The sequence below is a fragment of the Hyaena hyaena genome, unplaced genomic scaffold (assembly GCF_003009895.1).
Source record: "Hyaena hyaena isolate Hyena2069 unplaced genomic scaffold, ASM300989v1 scaffold_366, whole genome shotgun sequence".
NCBI lineage: Eukaryota > Metazoa > Chordata > Mammalia > Carnivora > Hyaenidae > Hyaena > Hyaena hyaena.
This window is the reverse complement of record NW_024080999.1, coordinates 787,690-800,129: the sequence shown is the minus strand read 5'-3', so window position 1 is coordinate 800,129 and position 12,440 is coordinate 787,690. Positions and strand designations below refer to the sequence as shown.

At 37.1% G+C, this 12,440-nt stretch overlaps 1 long non-coding RNA gene across 1 annotated transcript in view; it reads right to left on the bottom strand.

The window, feature by feature from the left end:
- Positions 1-1,356: 1,356 nt before the first annotated feature.
- The window catches only part of LOC120244054, a 43,506-nt gene continuing 32,422 nt past the window's right edge, over positions 1,357-12,440 (bottom strand). Inside the window, exon 3 of the long non-coding RNA XR_005531453.1 lies at positions 1,357-1,821. This is a non-coding gene — a long non-coding RNA (uncharacterized LOC120244054). The remainder of the gene's footprint in view (positions 1,822-12,440) is intronic.

The window sequence follows — 12,440 nt, the reverse complement described above, 5'->3', positions numbered from 1 at the left end:
CCTGGCATGTGATAGGAACACAGTAAACATTGGAAACATGGATTAAATACAGCCTCCTTGGGAGATGGCATCATTTCTGCCTTGGCTTTAGAAGAAATGCATATTGACATCCTTGGGAAAAGTCTTATATCATTGGGAATTCTGAGATTTTTCTAGAGAACTGATAGACACTATCTTTGGGCTCAGTTTCCATGAGACCAATCCTAACCTGATGAGTGATATAAACCACCATAGTGTCACTTCAGGAGATGAGCCATGTGGTCCCTGAGCCTTCCACATGGCTTCCGTGATTCTCAGGATGATTCAGCCAATGGCTGTTAAACAAACACAGATGCTGATCCGAGAAGCAAAATGAGGTTAAAAGCTGGTGAGCCCACAGGTCTACAATAAATCAGCCCTTGAATCAACTGGGATACTTTGGGAAGCATGTAGTCTTCTGAAGCAGATTCTTCTTCAGCTGCTCTGAATTAATTTGGGGGCTATAAAATTGGAGTCTAGGAATGAGAAAGCAATGAAAGTGTCAGCTTACGCTGGCACTCAAAGAACTCAACTGCATGAGCAAGAGTTACTTATCATGACCCAAGAAACAATTCTGTTTTTTATCGAAAGAGAGGATAGTGGGGGTCCCAGCTGAGCCTAAATTCCTTTTAGTTGTGGCCAAGGCCAGGCTGGACAACTCTGGCTAACTCAAGAGTAAATCTACCAGAAGTTGATGGGACTAAGAGTACTCTTGGTGAGAATTCATCTCAGGGGAGGAGAGAGGCTCCACATTGTAGTGAAGCCTCAGCTTCAAGAGGCAACAGGAACTCTGTATAATCTTGGTGACTCTCCTTCGCATTTGTCTCCTGACCTAGTCCTTATGAACTCATATCTTAGTCTGTGGAGGAGAGAGGCACAGGGAGTAGCCAGGGTGGTGTGCAGCACATAACTACAGAAATAACTACACAGCGTGTATAAAGCTACACCTAGTCCAGACTGAAATTTAAGACTTTAATCTTTCTAGGATCATGTGAGTAGAGAAACGTAGTCCACAGCTACCTGCATGAAAACCTCCTATCCTCTCCAAATTTTGGAGCATCTCCAGATTTCTGGAAGTCTCTCATTCTTGCTTCCTAACAAAATTCTCCCATCTGAACACTCTTGTCTGCACCATCCTGATCTATCAAGCTCTCCACCCTTTTCCCAGAGCATTCACAACAAGCATCTGACCTGGACTGTCCCTCCACCATATGCTCCCCATCCCTTATATGGGGTTTTACTTCTTTTTCCTTGATTGCTTTTCTCAAACTCAGATTTTGTCCTTTATCTATTCAGAAGGAGGGAAGCAAAGAAGCTGTGCACATGGTTATGTTAGGTTTATCTCATCACAGCTGTTTCAGTAAAAACTCTGAAGTTTGGAACTGAACAGCCCTTTTTAATATGCCACTAAACGAAATAACACAAGTACAGAGAAGAGATCTTTACAGTTTTCCCCAGATCCCCGTACAGCCTTGGCCAGGGTTTCTTGATGGTTCATTACGGCAAGAACAGCCCTAATGAAGGCGATACTAGTCAGAGCAAGTGGCAGAGGTGAGTTGAGACATTAGTGGTATATTGTGGCAGCAGCACTTGACGGCACTCTTTGAAAGACGCAGTACCTGAAAAAGGCAGTGACAATGCCAAGTGGCAATATCAGGGCCCTGTAGAGGTGATGGTGACACCCGTGGAAGCAGCTATACCCTGTAAGAGAGAATCACTATGGGTTCTGCTGGCCGATGCAGGGCACTGTCACATGGGTCCACACTCACTGGAGGCCTTGGAAGCAGACATCCCTCAATGAATCTGAAGCAGAAGAATAAGAAACAGGCTCATGACTTTTGGTCACTAAAAGAATGATTTGAAACATATGTGGGATATCACGTACAAACTAAGGGGCTGATATAGGAGCTAGTGATACTATAATAGCAGGTGGCAGAGAAAACCAGTGAAAAGTTTGCTCATGTCACTTTAATTCCTATGTTTTATGCTCTTCTACAGGGTAACACAAGCCCAGAAGTGAGGATATCTGGCTTGAAGACACATAGGTCACTTATGACAAAAAAAGTGGTATCGGTATGTAATTCAACTTTGATATACTGATATCCAGGTTCTCATGGCACAAAAATAAGTAGAAAGTTCCTCTATTTAATGTGAATTGTTTTGGGGGGTCCCCAGGAATCTTGGATCAGAAGTCTTATATGGATGTCCACTGTCTGATTCAGTGGTCTCTTAAAGGTAAGATCTGGAATATATGACCTTCATATATATCTTAAAGACATGCTTCTAGTCTTCAGATTTTGAATGCTTGAGAATTGGGTGAATTTATTACAGTATTTCTACTGTAAAAAAAAATATAATCAGAAACAAGGGCATCTGGGTGGCTCAGTCAGTTAAGTGTCTGACTTTGGCTCAGGTCATGATCTCAGAGTTTGTGGGTTTGAGCCCCACATCAGGCTCTGTGCCAACAGCTCAGAGCCTGGATTCTGCTTCAGATTCTGTGTCTCCCTCTCTCTGTCCCTCCCCTGCTCACACTCTGTCTCTCTCTTAAGAATAAGTAAACATTAAAAAAAATAAAAAGAAAAGAAATAGGCTTCTATTATTAACCTATATTTTCTTAGCTAAGGATGGGTAGATGGATGAATAGATGAATGGAGGTATTACTGAATGGGGACTAATCTGTTTTAATATTCCATAGGATCTTTAAAGTACTTAACAACATCATGCAGTTTGGTTAGCCATTAGAAATGTTTCCACACTCTCCATTTTTTAAACAGCACTGACATTATAAAACAAAAATCTTAGAATAGTGGATTAGAAATCAATAGATCTATGTCTTCAAATCACCATGAGCCCTCAGACATGTTTCTTCACTTCTCCTCAACCTACTTTTCTCATCTATATAATCAGAGAGTTGAACTAAGCTGTTTCTGAGATCTCTTTTTGCATTAAATTCTACGATTCTGCTTTTCTTTGGTTGTTCTACATTGGGTAATGATTTTCCAGCTTTTTAAACTGGTGGTGTCCATAACCCATATGGTATATAAATTAGTCTTAACACATAAAGCAAATAAAGGCAGAAGTTTTGTGGATGAATTATAGGTGGGAGGTAGATTTTACAATTTCTTTGTACTCTCCTCAAACCTCCTCTGGCCCCTTGAGTGTTCCATAGACACCAGTTTATAAACCATTATACTATGGAGGTAGGGGCTAAAGCCCTAGAAATGAAATAGGTACATGTGAAGTGGTGAAGTAGAAGCTAACTCTTGAATACAGGTAGAAATTGGGGTGCAAGTGGTTCTAGTTAGCCCCAGAGTCAGCTAGGAAAAGCATCAAAGTTTCAGAGAGATGCCTCATAAAACAGGAAACTGATTCCACAAAACACCAATTTTGTTTCATCTATGACTTCAAGACCAAATTCTGTAGAAGTTTTGTGTCAACTTCACATGCCTTGAAAAATGAAGACACAGTGGGGAGCATCCCTGGAGGAATTGTGGGCAGACAACCTTAAATCAAGTTCAAGGAAAGAAAAATGCATTTTGAATTGTATCAAGTAGCATGGTGCAATGACATATCAATAACAAGTGCCTGTGGCCACAATTTTAAATGATGGCTTGAAATTTATCCCCATTGCCCTCCTTCCTCTCTTTTAAAATAAATGGCAAATAAGGTTGAGTGAGAAATGTCATCTATGCTTTTCCCATTCTTCTTCCATCCAGTTCAGAAATTAAAATGATGTTGATGTTTTATTTTGGTCATCTTTTGTTAGAATTCTCACTGCAATCCATCATGTTCTCTAAAAATATTAGCAATCCTTTTGACCTAGTAGAAGATGGTGAGCTTCAAATTGACTTGTTGATGTGGGTAAGTGATAGACAATGGTACCTTTCAGCTATTTTAAGGTAAAGCTTGTTCTTGCCATAACTCTGATGGATGGTAGCAAAACACACAATGGGCAAGAAGAAAAAGTAGGCAATAAGAAAAAGTGATCATGATCTTTCCCTCACCTTTCTCTCCCATCTACCTTTCCCCAAGAGAATGGTGTATCAGAGAGACCTTCACGATGAAATTTATAATTGTTCCTTTATTTAGCACAGCTCAAGGCTGTAACTGACTGTATCATTGGGGGCTCTGCAGGAAAAACTTGAAATAGTCATTGAAAGTGAAGGATAAAGAATAGAAAAAAACAAAACTCCTGAGTGATGCCATTTCCTCAAATAAGAATTACCATTTCTTTATTCCTTATCTACTCTTAATTTATACCATCTCATCTTCAGCTCTGTTTAAATTGAATAAGCCTGTGCTGGTTTAGGTTTCAGGCATAAATTTCTTCTTAGTGAAAAATAAAAATCAAAGATTTCATTGTATAATTTGCCACAATATTTTTTCTTCTATTTACTTATCTAAACATTAAGAATTTATGGGGTTCCTATATGCTAAGTGTTATTAATTGCTGGGAAAAAAATGAATAAGACATAATTCTTCCCCTCAGGAAACTCATGGTTTGATTTTTCTGCATTGAAATGATAGCCTCCATAGAGAAGTCTCTAAGCAGAATGTATTGCCCTTAATAGGAAGCTTAAAGTAAAACCAGAATAAATTGGGATTACTAACAGGAATACAGGGAGAGGAAGATCAGTTAATTCTTCATTTTCTATTATAGCTTAATTACTTAACACGATATTCTCTCCTTCTCTCCTTATATTATCTAGTTGGAGGTACAATGTTGTTGTACAAGGCCATAGCCTCCCATTTCATACAAAGGACAGACGTGAGCAGCAATCTGAGTAGAAGTAACTCTTTGGTCCTTCCTCTTTCAACCTAAATGTGTAAGATCTAACTATGAAATTTGAAGGGAAAACAAATTCTAAAAAGAAAACAGGGACTTTTAAGTCCCTCGCAAATTTTCTCTCTATCCCACCTTTACATAAGATTATGTAGCAAGAATCATTTTTACATCTATCTGATTTAATCTTGTCAATGTTACTGTGAGGGAGACATTATTAATATGGAGATTCAAAAATTTGGGTGCCTAAGCAGTTTTTTTTAACTCTTAAAAATCTCTTTTTGTTTTGAACAGTGTTTTGAACTTTCTTTTCTTTTACTGTATCAAGAAGACATAACATGAGAAATATCTCTTCACAAAATTTTAACTGTACAATATGGTAGAGTTGACTACAGGTACAATGTTGTATGGGTAGATCTCTAGAATTTGCTGTCTAATTGAACTTTTACATCTGTTGATTAATAATTCCCTTTTTTCCTCTCCCCTATCCCTTGGCAATCACCATTCTACTCTTGATTCTATGCATTGGATTATTTTAGATACTTCAAATAAATGGAATCATGTAGTATTTTCTTTCTGTGACTGGCTTATCACACGTAGCAAAATGTCCTCAAGATTCTACCATGTTGGCACACATTTCAGAATCTCCTTCTTTTTCTAAGGGTGAATAATATGCCATTATATGTATAGGTCACATTTTTATCCATTCATCTGTGAATGGACAATTAGGTTGTCTCCACACATTAGCTATTACTAATAAGTGCTGAAATGAACATAGGAGTGCTAGTATCATTTTGAGATCTTGACTTCAATTCTTTTGGATAAACATCCAGAAGTGGGGTAATGGATGATATGGTAATCTATTTTTTATTTTTTGAGTAACCCTCATACTGTTTGCCATAGCAGCTGCACCATTTTGCATCCCTGCCAATGGTGCACTAAGATGCTCTTTTTTCCACATCCTCACCAACACTCTATCTCTTGTCTTCATGATGCCAGTCATCCTGGCAAGATGATATCTACAAGATGATATCTCATAATTTTGATTTGCATTTTCCTGATGATAAGTGACATTGAATATTTTTCATATGTCTATTTCTCATTTATATGTCTTCTTTGGAAAAATGTCTATTCGAGCCCTTAACACATTTTGATTTTCTTCTTTGGCCCCCTTAACTCATTTCTTTCAGTCCCCACACCTCTCCTCTGGCAACCACTAATATGTTGTCTTAATCTATGGACTTATTTTTGTTTTTGTTGTCATTCTTTTGTTTTATTTTAGATTCCACACATAAGAGTGATCTTATGGTATTTGTTTTTCTCTTTCTGACTTATTCCACTTGCCATAATGCCCTCAAGTTCTCTCCATTTGTTGCAAATGGCTACATTTCATTCTTTTTTATGGTTGAGTAATATTCCATTGTGTATATATACCACAATTTCTCTATATTATTCATCTGTTGATGGACACTTAGGTTGTTTCCATACCTTAATTGTAAATAATTCTGCAGTGAACATGGGAGTTCAAATATATTTTCAAGTTGTGTTTTCATTTTTCTTCAGATAAATACCCAGAAGTGGAATTGCTAAATCATATGGTAGTTACATTTTTTAATCTTCTGAGGATCTCCATACTGTTTTCCATAGCAGCCACATCAGTTTACGTTCCCACAAAGAGTGTTCAAGGGTTCCCTTTTCTTCACACCCTCACCAACACTTTTATTTCTTATCTTTTTGTTAATAGCTATTCTAACAGGTGTGAAGTGATATCTCATCGTGGGTCTGATTTGCATATCTCTGATGATTAATGCTGCTGAGAATCTTTTCATGTACCTATTGGTGTTCTGTACATATTCTTTGGAAAATGTGTACTCAGATCTTCTGTCCATGTTTTAACTGGATTTGTGGGGGATTTTTTGTTTTGTTTTGTCTTGTTTTGTTTTGTTTTGTTTTGTTTTTGTGGTTGGCTTGTACAAGTTCTTTCTATATTTTGGATATTAGTTCTTTGTCAGGTATATGATTTGCAAATACTTTCTCCCATTTAATAAGTTGACTTTTCATTTGTTTTCATTTCAAATAAATTTCATTTGTTTTGATGGTTTATGTTGCTGGGAAGAAGCTTTTTGGTATGATGTAATCCCATTTATTCATTTTTCCTTTTGTTCTTTTTGCTTTTGGTGGAAGATTTTAAAAATTATCACCAAGACCTATGTTAAAGGTATTTATCACCTGTGGTTTCTTCTAGTTTTATAGTTTCAAGTCTTATGTTTAAATTTTCAATTCAGGAGAGCCCGGGTGGCTCAGTTGGTTAAGCGTCTGACTCTTGATTTTCGCTCAGGTCATGATTTCACAGTTTTGTGAGTTCGAGCTCCACATTGGGCTCTGTGTTGATAGTACAGATCTTCCTTGAGATTCTCTCTCTCTCTCTGCCATTTCCCTGCTCACACTCTTTCTGTCTTCCTCAAAAATAAGTAATAAATAAAAAACTTAAAAAATAAATCTTCATGTTAACTTAATTTTTGTGTATGGTGTGAGATAGTGATCTAGTGTTATTTTTTTTGCATGTGGCTATTCAGTTTCTCCAATGCCATTTATTAAAGTGACTGTCCTTTCCCCATTGTATATTCTGAGCACCTCTGTCATAAATTAATTGGTCATATATCCATAGGTTTGTTTTCCAGGCTCTCTTTTCTATTTCATTGACCTATGGGTCTATTTGTTCGTCAATACTGTAGTGTTTTAATTACTATAGTTCTGTAGTTTGGCTTGAAATCGGAAAGTATGATGTTTTCAGCTTTGTTATTCTTATCAAGGTTGCTTTGGCTATACAGGTTTTGGTTTTTGTTTGGTTCCATACATATTTTAGGGTTATTTGTTCTATTTCTTTGAAAATGCCATTGGAATTTTGATAAGGATTGCGCTGAATATGTAGATTTATTTGGGTACTATTGACATTTTAACAACATTGACTGGTCCAATCCATGAGGATGGAGTATCTTTCCATTTAAGTGTCTTCTTCAATATCAAAATGTCTTCAAATTATCAGGTTATTCGTTTTTATGCTATTGAGTTGTAGGAGATTAACTATATTTTGGAGATTAACTCCTTAACAGATACATGCTTTGCAAATATTTTCTCCCATTCTCTAGGTTGCCTTTTCACTCTATTGATTTTTTCCTTTGCTACGCAGAATCCTTTTAGCTTGATGTAGTCCCATTTGTTTATTTTTGGTTTCATTGCCAAAAAGCATACTTTTGGCTGTCCTATCTATGAAATCACTGCCATAACCAATAACTAATGTCAAAGAGTGTTTCCCCTGTTTTCTTCTAGGGGTTTTGCAGCTTCAAGTTTAAAAGTCAAGTATTTAATCCATATTGAGTTGATTTTATGTATGGTGTAAGATAAGATTTCAATTTTAATCTTTTGCATATAGATATCCAGTTTTCACAGAACCGCTTTTGGAAGAAATCATCCTTTCTCTATTGTATATTCTTGACATCCTTATTGAAGGTCAATTTCTAGCATATGCTAGGGTTTATTTCTGGGCTTTCTATTATGTTCCACTGGTTTGTATGTCAATCTTTATGCCAGTAGCATACTCTTTTGATTATTGTAGCTTTGGTATATATTTTGAAACCAGAAAGTTTAATGCCTCAAACTTCATTGTTCTTCTTAAGACTTATTAGGCTATTCATGGTTCCATATGAATTTTGGATTTTTTTTTCCCATTTCTGTAAAAAGTGGCATTGGGATTTCTACAGGAATTTGAATTTATCTGTAGATCACTTTGGGAAGTAGGAACACTTTACAGTATTAAGTCTTCCAATTCATGAACACTGGAAATCTCTCCATTTGCTTGTGTCTTCTTCAATTTCTTTCATCAGTGTTTTTGTAGTTTTTAGTATACAAGTATTTCATCCTCTTACTTAAGCTGATTCCCAAGTATTTTATTCTTTTTGATGCTATTGTGATTATTTTCCTAATTTCATTTTTAGGTAATTCATTTTTAGTGTATAGAAATGTGACTAATTTTTGTATGTTAAAGGATCACACATCATCACCAAATGGGATTTATCCCTGGGAGAGTAGATGATTCAACATACAAACATCAATTAATGTGATATACCACATTAACAAAATAAATGATTTAAAAAATCATATGATCATCTCAATACATATATAAAACGAGTTTGACAAGGTTCCATACCTTTTAATGATAAAAACTCTCAACAAATTAGGAATAAAAGGAAAATACCTCAACATAGTAAAGGAGGCCATATATGAAAAGCTCACAGCTAGCATACTCAATAATGAAAAAATGAAAGCCCTTTCTCTAAGATTAAGAATAAGGTAAGAGGGGCGTCTGGGTGGCTTAGTCGGTTAAGCATCCGACTTTCGCTTAGGTCATGATCTCGCGGTTCGTGGGTTCGAGCCCCGCGTCGGGCTCTGTGCTGACTGCCAGCTCAGAGCCTGGAGCCTGTTTCAGTCTGTGACTCCCTCTCTCTCTGACCCTCCCCTGCTCACACTGTCTCTCTCTCTCTCTCTCTCCTAGAAATAAAATAAAAATATTAAAAAAAAAAAAAGAACAAGGTTAGAATACTAACTTCTATTCAACTGAGAATCTTCGGCAGAGCAATTAGGCAGGAAAAAGTACTAAATAGCATCTAAATTGGAAAGGAAGTAAAATGAGCCCTGTTTTCAGATGACAAAATCTTGCATATAGAAAACTTCAAAGACTACACACACACACACACACACACACACACACACACAAACCCACCACCGCCACAACAAAAAACCCCAAACCTGTTAGAGCTAACAAACTAAGAATTGTAGGATATAATTGGGTAATTTACCCAAACATATATTTGAATGGGTGTCAATTCTTACAGAAGCTCCAAAATTTTGTTTATTAAATCTTATCTGTGTTCATTTGTTATAAATGTTTTAATCTTAAGATATTTCTTAAAGAAAAGAATTTCCATCACATCAGGGTACATCACAAAATATATTGTCCTATACTCATAAATAACTATATATATTTAATTGTGTAAGATGAGGGTTCAAGTTAGTCAAGAATGAGGGGTAGGATTAGTGGAAATGTAACAGAATAAACTGTTACAGAATTACTATAATTCATCCATATAACAACATGCAGATTAGAAATTGTGGATCATAGTCCTCAGAAATACCTGAGGTGGATGATTGCAGAGAATCTTCCTCCTCTATTCAAGGAAACTCAAATTTATCAGTTATTTATCATGGCTATATTCATCATATAGAATCCATTGTAACGTGTAACATCTGAATTAAAATAATTAGCTTTTTATTACAGATGAACACAAACACAGCAGAAACACAAGATTCCCTTTGCAATAACTACACCACTTCCTGGGTAATGCAGGTACCTTAGAATATTCCTGACTTCTCCCTCCTGTTCCCTATTATGTTGCTGTCACTCATTTCATTTATCAATAAGCTCTTCTCAGCCAGTATACAGTTATTATTTTTTTGGAAAACCATTATTTGGTAAATGAATTAAGATGAATAGAAATAGAATAGTTTATTTTACCTTAATTTATTCTTTCTCTAATGTTCTTTTGTTTATGCCGATCTGGGTTTCTGACCTATTTCATTTTCCTTCTCTCTGAAGAATTTCTTTTAACATTTCCTCCGAGGCAGGTCTGCTAATGACAAGTTCTCTCAGTTTTCATTTGCCTGAAAAGTCTTTTTGTCTCCTTAAATCTTGAAAGACAATTTCACTGAATACAAGATCACTGATTCTTACCATAACCTTGTCTGGTCTAATGATAAGGCCATCAAAGGCATTCTTCATCTCTGTAACAGTATGTGTGATTTTAACATTTCCTTTTGATTCTGTCTTAGTCCTTTCCCCAGATTAGTTAGACTCCGGTAGAGCCCAAGTAAGTTAAGCTCTGGTAAAATAGTTTCCCTTGAGGGCAGGCCATTGTTTTTTGTTTTATTTTGTTTTTGTTTTTTTCTTTATTATTTTTTCTTTATTTATTTTTATTTTTTACAAATAGTTTATTGTCAAATTAGTTTCCACATAACACTCAGTGCTCATCCCCACAAGTGCCCTCCTCCATGCCCATCCCTCCTCCCCCCCACATCCATCAGTCCTCAGTTTTTGTCAGCATTCAAGAGTCTCTCATGGTTTGCCTCTCTCCCTTTCCCCCACCATTTCCCCCCTTCTTCTCCCCCTTGTTCCTCCGTCAAGTTCCTCCTAATCCTCCTATACGTGCAAACATATGATATTTGTCCTTCTCTGCCTGACTTATTTCGCTCAGCATAACACCCTCAAGGTCCATCCATGTTGCCACACATGGCCAGATTTCATTGTTTCTCATTGCCATGTAGTATTCCATGGTATAGATAAACCACATCTTCTTGATCCATTCGTCCATTGATGGACACTTAGGCTCTTTCCATGTTTTAGCTATTGTGGAGAGTGCTGCTATGAACATTGGGGCACATGTGCTCCTATGCCTCAGCATTTCTGTATCCCTTGAGTAAATTCCTAGCAGTGCTGTTGCTGGGTCCTAGGGGAGTTCTATTGTTAGTTTCCTGAGGAACCTCCACACTGTTTTCCAGAGGGGCTGTACCAGTTTACATTCCCACCAACAGTGTAGGAGGGTGCCCGTTTCTCCACATCCTCGCCAGCATCTAGAGTTCTCTGATTTGCTCATTTTAGTCACTCTGACTGGCGTGAGGTGGTATCTCAGTGTGGTTTTGATTTGTATTTCCCTGATGAGGAGGGATGCTGAGCATCGTTTCAAGTGTCTGTTGGCCATCTGGATGTCCTCTTTGGAGAAGTGTCTGTTCATATCTTCAAGGGCAGGCCATTGTTAAGGAGAGCAGAGAACTCTGGAGTTATCTAAAATAGCTGCTTATCCCATCCCCTTGCCAAAAGAATGCAGGGAGTTTTCTCTGATCTTCAACCTGCAAACCTAGCGGTTCTGGGCACCCAGGAGTTTTTATTTCTCATATTAGTCCATGCTCTGTCTCCAGCAATTTGTCAATTACCCTTTGATTGTTCTTGACAAGCTCCAAGCAGTGGCTGCTGATCCCACGAAGCTGTGATTTCCTGTATTCTGACCTGTTTCCAAGGCTGTGGTTTGCCTTGTAAAGCCAATTCTGATGAATCTAAGAAGAGTAATTGTTTTTCAGTTTGTTTAGCTTTTTCCTGATTATAAGCATAGGATGACAACTTCCAAACTCTTTACATGTCAGGCCAGAGATGAGACGTCTACAAATTTTCAATTTTATTCATATAGGTGGTACTTCTTTTTCTGGTATAACTTTTTGTTTTAAAGAGACTTAAAAATTTTTTTTTAATTTTTTAAAATTTATTTCTGAGAGAGAGAGACAACATGAGTAGGGGAGGATCAGAGAGAGAGGGAGACACAGAATCCGATACAGGCTCCAGGCTCTGAGCAGTCAGCACAGAGCCCGACCTGGGGCTCAAACCCACAAGCTGTGAGGTCATTACCTGAGCAGAAGTTGGACACTTAACCGACTGAGACACCCAAGCGCCCTTGGTATGACTTCTTTCACATAATTTTGAGATTCACCCATGTTGTATCAATAGTTTTGTTATTTTTTATTACAAGGTAGCATT